The sequence below is a fragment of the Ochlerotatus camptorhynchus genome, unplaced genomic scaffold (assembly GCF_037179485.1).
Source record: "Ochlerotatus camptorhynchus isolate MF236.1 unplaced genomic scaffold, CSIRO-AGI_Acam_v1.1 ptg000021l, whole genome shotgun sequence".
Lineage (NCBI taxonomy): Eukaryota > Metazoa > Arthropoda > Insecta > Diptera > Culicidae > Ochlerotatus > Ochlerotatus camptorhynchus.
In genome coordinates, this window is record NW_027040513.1 from 5,059,301 (window position 1) to 5,072,037 (window position 12,737).

Consider the following 12,737-nt stretch of genomic DNA (forward strand, 5'->3'; position numbering starts at 1 on the left):
TAAGAAAAATAATTTAAGCGTGTCGAAATTAAATTTGTTCCAAATTTTGTTACTCATGAGCGGTACGAGAGTTTGGATCGAAAGATGTGCAACGTAAAACATGATTTGCTAATTTTATCACGAGGACTGATATGAACATAATTTAAATGAAAAAAAAAAACAGAAATGTCATGGCTATAGAGGCATTCTACGAAGGTTCGCAAATCGATCCTAACCGATCATTTCCAATTACGCTGAAACTTTGCACAGTTGTTCATTTTTAGTAAAGGCGCCATTTTGTGCTCTTGAATTACGACTACTTTTTGAAAAGGGCATGTGTTAAAATAGTACTAATGAGTTTAAAAATATATATTACCGAAACGCTTTGTTCGATTGATTTAGGGTCTGTAGCAAAGTTGTAGATATTATTTTGGCAATTGTGTAAAAAATATACACTGTAAAAAATTTCGTTTGTATCAATGAAAAAAATTATATTTATTATTAAAAAAGTTAATTTCTCAAAAAGTACATTTTTCGTTTTAAGCCTCATTGAAGCTCATAATGTTTGCTACTAACTGGCAAAGTTTGGTGATGGTAAACTCAAAAACAAAAAAAGTTATGGTTTTTTGAATATTTCACGATTTTTACATTTTCATTAAAAACACATTTTTTTTAACCGTGTATATTTTTTCAAGAATTGCATTTTAATTTTGCACAACTTTAACGAAGACACCATAGCAATCAAGCAAGCCGTTTTTGCAATGTATTAAAATAATTATTTTATAAGCGTCTTTCTACACAGGCCCTATCGGAAAAGTAGTCGGGGTTCGCTATTACAATTTGTAATAGCGAATCCCGACTACTTTTTTATTTTAAAATCTCAACTTAAATCCACAAAATACATTTATCTGCTCTTTTTTACTTTTCTTTTATTCGAAAACCTTATGGACAAATGATACATAATTTATTTTCATTGTAATACACTTACTTTCTATTTTTATTTACATCACTTCTTAAATACATCGAATATTTTGGCATCATTATCATTACAGTTTGAGTAGCGTTTGGCTTTAATTTTATTTTCTGATACAGGAATGAAAGAATGAAACTTTTGAGTTCCTTGAATTATTTTTGCATTATTATATTGCTCGTTGAGGTGTGAAGCCATACATTCGTATTCCTCTGTTGTGGCAAAACTAAACGATAATTTTGTTAATTCTTCTTCTTTTCGATTATTTGCCCAATTATAAAGCTCTCTTGCATTTTTTATTGGATGTTCACGTTCTTTGGCCAAACTTGCTCTAGTAGCCATACGTTTTATTGTACCTCCAATAGCGTCACAAGGACCTTTCCCATGTGATGTTGCAAAGAAATGCCATTCGGATTCAATTCCATACTTTGATTTAAATTTACAAAGGCTAGCAAAATTTTTCCGGCTCTTGTACTGTGACGCGGCTCCATCGGACATAAAATAAATCTTGTTGATATTTTTACTTTGGTTAATGCATAAAAAACTTATCATTTTAGAAATAAATAAGTTAACAGCCACTGAGTCATGCCTTAACTCTTCAGAAATTATAATAAAACTTAAATGTTTAACTTGCATATTTTCTCTAAAATATATAACAAATGGATGAATGGTAGCTTGTTGGACATTCCAGTGATGAGACTGAACTTCATCCTGTAACACAAAGCTGTAGTTTTCGGAAAAATCGCAAGTAACTAAAAATTCACCTTCTTGCAAATTATTTCGTGTAGTTTTCAAAAAATTAGATTGCTGCGTTTTTATGAAATCATGTGGTATCAAACTTGTCAATTTCAAGCAGAAAAATGAAACAAACTCGTCTGCAGGCTTTACAATAGTTTCTAAATCACATCTATCCGTGGTAACCCACTGTTCAAATGAAAGCTGATCAATGCATTTTTCCTCTAATTGTTTTAATAAAATGTTTTCTAATGCGGAAGAGTCTGGACAATCTTCACAACACCGTAGATAGCAATATGTTGTCTTGTTTTCACAAAGTAGGCTGTCAGTGAACGTTTTTACATCATTTAAATGGTTAACTGTGTTCAAACTGTGTAAAATTAGATTGATGTTTTCATGCGTTGTGCACACGCAAACATTGTGGGTTCCAGAGCTGGTTAAAAGTTTACATTGCTTAGGGCGGAGTTTTGCAAATGAAGAGATTCCAATTTTTACATTGCAGTGAATTTCATTGAATCGTTTATAAGCTTCTCTCAAAGTCATCATCAGTAATCTTTTTTGAATGGCTTGTCGTTTTCCTTCTTTCTGCACAGACACATAATCTTTTTGACCAGGCATTGCCCGGCTTATATCATCATCTTCAAAAAAAATTATGACTGCCAATTTTGTTTCATCACTTAAGGCTGTGCCATATTTTGCGGTTTTTGACGAATGACCTTCCTTTATCAACTTAGCCTCTGTTGCAATATATCTACTAGCATTAAATTGATCAATAACTTTTTGTGTTGACCTTGAATAAGGAAATAACGATAAAATTAATAATTTTTCACTTCTTGCAGTGGATGCATTGGAAAACTTTTCCTTCATGTTTTCTAAAACTTCTTTGAGTTCATTCACTTCGTCAGCCTCAGGCTCGAAGTTGAAAAGATTCTTTCTAATACCTTCGTTGATTTCACGGTGCTTCTTTTCGGGGTAGTGGATGTAGTTGAGTTTTCCCACGTCTATCGGTGATACCTGGATTCCTGCAATGCCTCGGTTGAATATCTCGATGTTGACTGGTTGAGTAAATTCTTGGTACGATTGAACTGAAGTAACTGATGTCATTGATGGTACAGTTGTTAGGCTTTCACAGCTCGGTACGACATGTACTATCACTGTAGTTGGCATCTTTGAGCTTCCGGCAACATGCTGTTCCTCGTTTGAGAGCTTGTTTATCAACACGAAGACGACAGGACGTGCAAATGCGAAAACCAGTATTCAATCCTGATGCTTCAGAATATCCAATCGATTTTAATTTCTGGATGGTAATATTCGAAATATTCCTCAGCTCTTTCGAGCACTTGACTTCCTCGAACGGCCGAATGCACCTGATAAAACATGCTCGTTCACTCATGTTGCTTCCTGTATTAAAAAAATTAAAAATAATAATCTTTAAAAATGATTTCATTGAAATACAACTGAAGGTTATGCTTACCTTTTAACCAAATGGTGTTACGCTTATTTCCTATAATAACTTTTTAAGATGTATGCGGTAAAAAGCAATCTTTGTGATCAACTGCTTGTTTTCACCATTCAAACTCATTTAAGTATCAGATCGATAGGAATAATTTCTACATTAGGTACAGACAGATGTTTTTGGTGTTCACTACTACAGTGTTGAGTATTTGACTTATTACCGTTAAGATCACTGATACAACTATGCAAAATTGAAGACAATGAATAAAAAAGAAAATTAATCGCTAGTTTGAGCATCATTTCACTTTTATTTAGTTCTAGCTCAATATTCATCAAATGAATTTTTTAGTTTTGTTAGTAACGATACCTTTTCATGGTATCAGATGTAATGAATCCTAACTTTTCAATAGGGCCTGTGTAGAAAAACACTAATGAAATAAACATATCTGTATTGCAAAAACGGCTTGCTTGATTGCATTGGTGTCTTCGAGAAAGTTGTGCAAAATTAAAATGCAATTCTTGAAAAAATATACACGGTTGAAAAACATGTGTTTTTAATGTAAATGTAAAAATCGTGAAATTTTCAAAAAATCATAACTTTTTTGTTTTTGAGTTCACCATCACCAAACTTTGCCAGTTTGTAGCAAATATTATGAGCTTTAATTAGGCTTAAAATGAAAATTTTCAAAATGTACTTTTTGGGAAATTAATTTTTTTAATAAGAAATATATTTTTTTTCATTGAAACAAACGAATTTTTTTACAGTGTATATTTTTAACATTATTGCCAAAATAATATCTACAACTTTGCTCAAGACACCAAAATAATCGAACAAATCGTTTCAGCAATATAAATATTTTAACTCATTAGTACTATTTTTACACAGGCCCTGTTAGAAAAGTAGTCGTGATTCAATTTGAAGAACTGATAACACAAATTGGCATCTTTACTAAAATAGAACAACTGTGCAAATTTTCATCAAAATCGGAGCCGACAAATAAAAAAAAATAAAAAATTCGTCTATCTGTAGAGAATTGCTCAGCCGCTTCTGTTTCCATCTGCTCTATTCTTGAATACATATTTTGATCATATTTATTTATTTATTTATTTATTATAATCTTAATTCATCTGTCTTTTGGTTGTCTTAATGAATAATCTAAGTTTAAAAGGATGCTTAGTCAATCTATACATTCAGGACATTCTTCTGATAAAAACAGTTAACGGTACATTAAAATCGAAGCAAGCATAAGCATCATTAAACGCATTAGCCACGGCGCGGATAGGCTCATTCATCCCATACTGTCGGTTACGAGTCGCAAGATGAACGAAGTTACGTTGTCTCATTACTCTCTCAGGTGCGTAGAAGTAGAGCTGCCGAAGTAGTTGTGGGGAGTCAATTTCACCGATAATAATCTTAGCGGCAAAGACAGCTTGAGCATTACGTCGTCTTGTTTCCAGGGTATCAATCCCAAGCAGGCGGCAGCGGTCCCCGTATGAAGGCAAGTTAGATGCATCACGCCAGGGTAGATGACGTAGCGCGTAACGAACAAACTTCCTTTGTACACTCTCAAACCTTGCAATCCAGCAGGCCTGATAAGGGCACCAAACGACAGCACTGAACTCCAAAATAGAGCGGACCAATGAACAATACAATGCCCGCAGGCACAGCGGGTCACGAAAGTCTTCGGAGATTTTGAATATAAAACCAAGCTGTCTGTTGGTTTTGCTCAGGACGTCATTGTAATGGGGCTTGAACGTCAATGCACAGTCAAGAGTAACTCCTAAGTCTCTGACTTGACTAACTCTCTCCAAAATCTGGCCGGAGATGGAATAATCAAATCTGATCGGTTTCTTCTTACGGTAGAAGGATATCACATTGCACTTATTGATGCTAAGCGTCAAGTAGTTACGGGAGCACCAGCTTTGCATATGATCCACAATCTGTTGCAAATCCTCACAATCAGCGATGCTATTGATGATCATGTACATTTTAACGTCGTCGGCGTAGAATAGTCGGCATCCAAGTGGCAGTAGACGAGAAAGCTCATTGATAAACAACGAAAACAAAAGCGGTCCCAGATTACTTCCTTGTGGAACACCGGAGATGTTCGTGAATACTTCAGATTGCGAGGCGCCAATCTTAACGCAGAGCGAGCGGTCTGTGAGATAAGACGTGAACCATGAAATCATGGAGTCAGAAACGCCAAGTTTTTCAAGTTTGCCCAGTAATATGCAGTGGTCAACTCGATCAAATGCAGCCTTCAGATCAGTGTAAACGGCGTCGACTTGTCCACCAGAATCCATGGTCCGAACGCAAAGTGACACGAATTCAGTCAAGTTTGTCGTAACTGACCGCTTTGGATAGAATCCATGCTGAGCCGTGGAAATGTAGTTTTTGCAGGAACTGAAAAGTGCCTCGTTGATGAAAATCTCGAACACTTTGGAACAGCAGCATAACGATGTGATCCCTCTGTAGTTCTGGTCACCTTTTTTGTGCACTGGGAACATGTACGAAAATTTCCATGCCTCAGGAAATTTGCACTCCTGCAAAGACAAGTTGAACAACTTTGCCAAGGGAGTGAGTAGCGATTCAGAGCACAGCTTTAGGACGGACGAGGGAATCCCATCCGGACCAACAGCATACGAGAGTTTCAACCTTTGAATAGCCAATTCAACAGTATGCTCATCGATTTGGAATGAACGAAAATCAAACGCATCTCTTGGAGTATCGCGGGTTGCTATTCCAACTTGGTTAGGTGATGCCGACATATCATTAAAAGAACTCATGAAATGTTGAGCGAAGAGACGACACTTTTCTGTTTCAGAGCTGGCGGATTGTTCACCGAGATGAACTGATAAAGGCAAACCGACTTCGTTCTTTTTTGAGTTAACAAACGACCAGAAACGCTTTGGGTTCCTGCGAAGGGATGCCTGTGTACGGAGCACATATCGGCGGTACAAGTATCGGTTGTATTTCCTATAATTATTACTGCTACGGTTGAACTCTTGCTTCGTGATGTATGAACGATTTCGGCAGTATCTTCGTAACGCTTTGGCCCTGTACCGTTTCAATCGACGCAGGTGACCATTAGACCATGCGGGCTTCGGCGCAGGTCGTGAAAGAGGAACAAATTCAGCCATGATATCGCAAATAGTTTGCCTGAAGTAATTGACGGCATCGTCAACACAGTCAGCTAATTCTATTGGTCGCCAGTCGACCCTGGAGATAGCAGCGCTAAGTTCAGCATAATCAGCTCGTCTAAAATCGAAGGTACGAGAATCGTCGGTGCGCGCCTCAAAAACGACCTGCGGCGGAAGTTGCATCATTACATCCAGAGCAGGGTGGTCAGGATCTAGTGTGGTCAGAGGTTCAACAGCCTCCGAAACAACACATGCTGGAGTTGCAGCTTCGTTCGACAGAACAAGGTCTAGGAAGCGAGCATTTCTGTTCGATATACCAGATATATGAGAGAAGTATATGAAGCGGTCATATAAACGTGCCTATCACTTGTGCTATTTTTAGCAACAAAATTGTGGTTGGTGGTTGGTCGAACGTAAACAATCATTTAAGAGTGCTCCAAGCAGTTTATGAAGCTTTTAACCAAATGGCAATACAACTACATTCTTGTACAACTCTGGAAGCTATTATTCAACGTTTGATCAACTCAGGTGTTTTATAAGAGCTCTCAATTGTTTGTTGGGTATGCAATCATCGTATACACTCAGGTCTTTTTTTACACGGGGGATACGGTCCGTGTAAAAAAAACCTACGAGATTTTGATTTTTCGCTTGCTTAAATGTTTTTAAAAAATCGGATTTTGATGCCATTTGTAATTAAAGCATGATATGGTCCATATAGACATATTTTAAAAATTTCTGTACTTACACCAAAAATTGTGTTTTTTTTTTTAAGTATGCCATTCGATTACAAATAGCTTGAAACGGATAATGTGATTGGAATCAAGTCGATAGGTTGTATCGTTGTCGAGAAATCGTTAAAAACGTACCGTGTAAATCGTGGAAAACCGTGTAAAAAAAAACCGCGTGTAAAAAAAGACTTCAGTGTACTCTTTCGCTACTATAGATCTGCTCAGATACAATTTTAACTGCCCGAGCGTGAGCTGAAGACTCCAGGTACAGGTCAACATTAAATTGCAAATGCAAATGCACTGATTTTTTTTTTTTTTTGTTAGATCGGAACAAAAATCGATTGAAAAGAATCGATCCAGTCAATTTTTGTCGTGTTTGAGATCGATTAATCGAACCAAAAGAATCGATCTTTTGTGTTTCGATCCAAGATTACCCATTGCTAATACAGATACGTATATAACACAACGTTCTGAATTCACTAGGGTTCTGATGCATGGTTATTATTGGCGTCGTTGCGTTATTTTGTTGCTAAGAAATCCAATTTTGACTGACAAAGGGGCGTGCCATTGGAGGGTGGTTCAAATCTCCGAAGGGTATAAATAGCGGAACCATTCAATTAGAGTTGGATCCTTGAGATAAGAACAAAAATGACAACTATAGAAAAAACCGAATAATTTATCATTTCTCAATAGTGATGGAGTAATACGACATGCACTAAACTAAGGACACGGGCTATACTACAATAGATCAAATTACTGGTCGCAGTCGTGTTAGGTCCCGAACAGAAGAAAACAAAAGACTCAATTATGCTAAGTTTTTTGCCAATCGGAGAAGGTCGAGTGTTAAATTTTATTTTTTTTTATCCTATTTGGCCTGGAGCTTGAACATGTTGATGCTGAGTTAGGGGGTCCAATGCTACCCCCTGCAATGCCTATGCTATGATAAGATGTACAAAATACCGATATAATAGTAATCCTGCTTATCAATTTTAAAAATTATATCAAAAATCTAAAACAAATCAGTTTTACCAATAGAAAATTTATGTTAAAAAAAAAATGTTTTTTTCTGTATCATCATTGTTGGAAATTTGTTGAGAAAAACCCGCAATAACCCGTTCATTCAATTTTGTGTTTAACTATTCAGGAGGATGATGTAGAAAATATATTATTTTACAAGTAAATTTCCTCAAGAATTTTAGAAAAAAGCCGATTGATTTGTTAGATGATTGATAAATATTGTTTTTCAAAATGTTTCCACAGTTTCGAGTTAAAAATGACACACATTTCTTCTCTTCTCTGGTTTCAGGTACTCCACTCAGACAGCCATTTATTATCAAGATTCTTCCGAGAGTGACAAAACATCCATCTAAGCTTCCAAAATTGGCATCTATAGCTTCAAAAGCCTCACCTAGGATTGCAGGTATTATTTATCAGTGATGGACATTTCATACAACATGTGATGATGTAGCCTGGTAACCTAGAACAGTTGAAGTCAAAAATTTCGCAAATGATGATGGTTCAAAATAATTGACTACTTACCTTAGTCGATATTTGTGCGAGATTAGCGTTCCAACCGGAAAGGAATAACTAAATTATTACATCATTATATCAACTCCTTTTGTTAAGAACATATCTTGATATAATTTGGCTTTGGAGTCCCGTTGTGAAAAAAAGGCATCACACAGATAACCTGTTCGCGATCATGAAGTTTAATTTATATGATTTTCTATAAAGCTGATTAAAATAAGCTAAGTTCTAGCTTAAACTATCTCTAGATAGAAATCCATCTGGCCCGCTCTAATCCTTTGAGATATTTTCCATCTAAATTTGTTGCATTTGACGAACAATCAACGTTCTCAACCATAGCAGATGAAACTTGTCACTGCCTGTTTCTAAGCTGCTTCAGAAGAAAGAAGACGACCACCAACACTGATGAAATTGAATCTTCCATCCAATCTGCATATTTAGAGAAGCATCAGCTAAAAAAAAAGAAAACTCAAACGGAATGTTTTCAATCTCAAGCAGCAACTTCAGCATCAGTAGCAGCAACATCACCCACACTTTTACTGTGCTATTCATTTTCGCAGAATCACCGCCACTCTATGGTTACTGATAAGCATGTAGGAGGAAGCTAGTCCGCTGCTCCGACATCACACGGCAAGGACCCCGAGTGTAGGGAAAAAATTTAATTACAAACACGAGAGAATCTGCAAACACGCGAACGAGGGAAACGACGGAGCGCGGCGAGTCGAGATAATTAAAATGTTTCAAGGCTCTTAGATGTGTTGTTGTTGCTGCTGCTGCTGCTGCTGCTGCTCATCTCATCCGCCGGGGTTCCCGGACGGCAAGCAGCTACGCTAGCTGATTCTTCTCCTGACAGCCGTCAGCTGGAGCAAACAACATCGATTTGGGTAATATTACCATCACAATCCACCGCTCCCACCCCTCCAGCTTCCATTATCGTCCGTGGCGGTGCAAAAGCTCATTTACAAAGGCGCACGGAATTGATTTGATTGCTTCATTCCGACAGGAATCGTTTGTTCCACGCGCTGGCCGTTGGATTGAATTGTTCCGAGAACGACATCCAGAACCAATAATAGCCGCCGGCGGTAATGGTGCTGTTGGGAAATCGAAAAAATCCCCGGCATCCTGGTTGGTCGGGCCTGGACCGATCGGCCCAGTGCAAATGAAGAGGTCAAAATAAAAGAGAGAAATCCATTACATAATGATGACAAAACTTGTTCAAACAGTTCGCTGGTCCAGCTACAAATAGCCCAGAGAAGGCCGCTTTGTTTGTACACATTTCCATTTCCACCACCACAGCCACAAAAGCAATCGTCATCATCACCCTCCTCGCCTGGATGAAGTAAATCAGGTCTATCTCCCCCATCGTTGTTGGCGGCGTCGTCGACGTCGTCGTCGTTTGAACGAATCGAATTCCTATCATTTCTCATCGGCAAACGCGGGTCGGCCGGCGGACAGCCAGTACTTCAACGCAACACCAAGTCCCTACACAGAGCCTGGCAGTAAATTGATGTAACTGATGTTTGGGATTGGGAAAGATAGAGAGAGAGAGAGAAATGTATAGTGGCTGACCGACCAATATGACTTGACGCTGACGTGAAACGAGGGACTCCAGGGGATAGATGCGTATCATCGTCGTCATCATCATCATCATCATCACGGGCCATCATCATCACCACCGTTACATTTCATCAAATAGCGCAAAGGACTCCGGCGTCGGCACTTTCTGATGGGGGATGAAATAGTGGAATCATTGTTCATTTACGTGTAGCGATTTGCAAATTATTACTTGGAATGTGTTTCACCCTTTCGGTGATGTATTTATGAAATAATGGACAGCTATGGATAATATTCAAGACTATGAAATCTCCCCTTGCTGTAGTCGACAGCTAGAACTCCCAGATCTCCCAGATCATATTGCACTCTCAACGCCCTTCTCAGTTCCTCTTATGTAGTGATCTCGTCAAGTACCTCGATCACTGTCTCCTGGGATAGAGCTCTTACGCTTGCCCCTTCGCCAAGAGGCTTTTCGAAGAGCTCTTGATCGAAGGATGCTTCTTCAGCTCAAAGAGCATCTCGCCTTTCTGTGTGCGCCTGATTTTCACCACGTTCTCTTCTAGTTCCTTCAACTCCGAATCCTCTCGAACCTTCTGGAGGAGTGCTGCGTACGGCGTTTCGTCCTTTGCCTCGACGATCAAATCATCGCACAGTGGTTGAAATCGGCAGTGTTATTAAAAGATTAATCCCCCTAAAAGTGAGATAGAAAATTATTTTTTTCAACTATTCTAGATACAGGGTTAGTGTCTTCGACAAAGTTGTACAAAATTTCTTTACAAACAACGTTTAATTGATATCTTTTATACTTTTCAAGATATGTGACGTTTTTTGCCGACCGTCCCTCAAAAATGGGAACATCATAACTTTTTGGTTCACATTTTTACGGCCTTGCCATATTCTAGTTAGTTGTAGATAGTAACAAAATACATTATATTGCAGAACACCGCAATGCAGTATCTTCTGTAGAAAAAAAAGCTATTGAAGTTTTGTAGATTTTTAGACCATAATGTATGAACTTGTAACTTAGCAGGGGGCAAAATCAGGCAAAGTACCCATGCTGCATCTGAAATTTTAGGAAATTGACTTCAAAATGATAGTAAACATCTGTGAATGTAAGCTATTGTATGGTATGTTTCTATGTATGGTTTTTCTTCGTTATAGTAAAAAATACGACACGGGTTCAAATTAATTTATTTAAGTTTAACTGATTATAAAAGTTTTTCAACACGTGTTTTTCATGAATCGCTGTCTTCCTTGCTCTTGTTTTCGTCGTCGTTCTCTTGTCGTCCTCACTATCGTAAAAACTTTTCAAAATGCTTTTCGCGTCCTCCGATAGTGACCCTTCGTTTTACTAATATTTGTGATCAATAGATCAGAAGATACTAGTAGCATGTTCAGAAGATCACAATTCGTAGCTTGTCTTGAATGCTTTCGGGTGTTGAATTCTCGGTATCTGATGGACGGGTGAAAATATTTCAAAAATAAGCTTGCCTTTACCTCCCTTTTCCAATCTTTATTTCTTGCCTTTTGCGCTTCTTCTGAAAGTTGTCCGATTGGTACGAATAAATGGTCAATTATGGAAGACCCGTGTATACGAACCTTATGGACACTTGCTGGTAGATAGTACCGGGGATGTAATTTCACCAACAACAAAATAGTTGTCAAATGATATTGAATCGATTTCGCAACCTGATCCTATGGATTTGAGAATTGAACCACAACGCTGGATTTCTGTGAGATTTAGTTTAGTGATGTCTGCTACTTGTTTGTCGAACTTTGTCTATATCATTCATTTCTGTAGGCTTTGCTAGGCAGACACCTTTGGGACGATTCTGTCCCAGTGAGTGCAGAACACCCCCGTCCACCATAGTTAACAACATACTGTACCGAACCCGTATGTCCCGTCCATGTTTCGTAAACTCTGTTGGCAACAGTTTCTCAATTTGCTCTTCAATATATTCAATATATTTCTCCCGAATAGTAAGCTCAGCAGTTTCAGCCATTATATGTATCCTTATCGGCCGGCACTGCCAATTTGATGATGTCCGAGGATTTCGAAAGTATGTCTTCCCATTCGTTTCGGCAATTATTGGAACTAGTGATGTAATGAACATGCTTGCATCGCTTTTTGAACCGTCATCATCATCGATTTTTTTATGTTGTTTGTTGTAGTTTTACTTCCACAAATGTGTCGCTATGACTATACACAGAAAAAATAATAATTATAAGCTATATTTAGTATAAATATAACTAACTTTTAAACACACTTGCAAGCATCTGCGTATTGCTTTCAAACCCATTTGCAAGTTTTCTAGCAAATTGCAGATTTACATGTACAGATGTGCTTGCAAGTTACAAAAATATTTACATGATTTGTTCATACCGTGTAGATAGTTTTCATTCGGATAACAGATTCTCTTTGCTTCTATAATGTGGTGGTACGGCGGATATATATTCGCATTTCGTTGTTTGGCCTCGGTTTGAATTCTAACGTACTGCGATTTGGACAGCTTTGCATCAACAAATAATGCCAAAGCTTCAGCATCGTTATACTCGAACTATGGATTGTTCGATGATCTTTTCCACGATTTAGCAATTTTGCCTGCCCGCGACGTGGTAGTCTGCGCCGCCTCTTTGAGAATATCAGC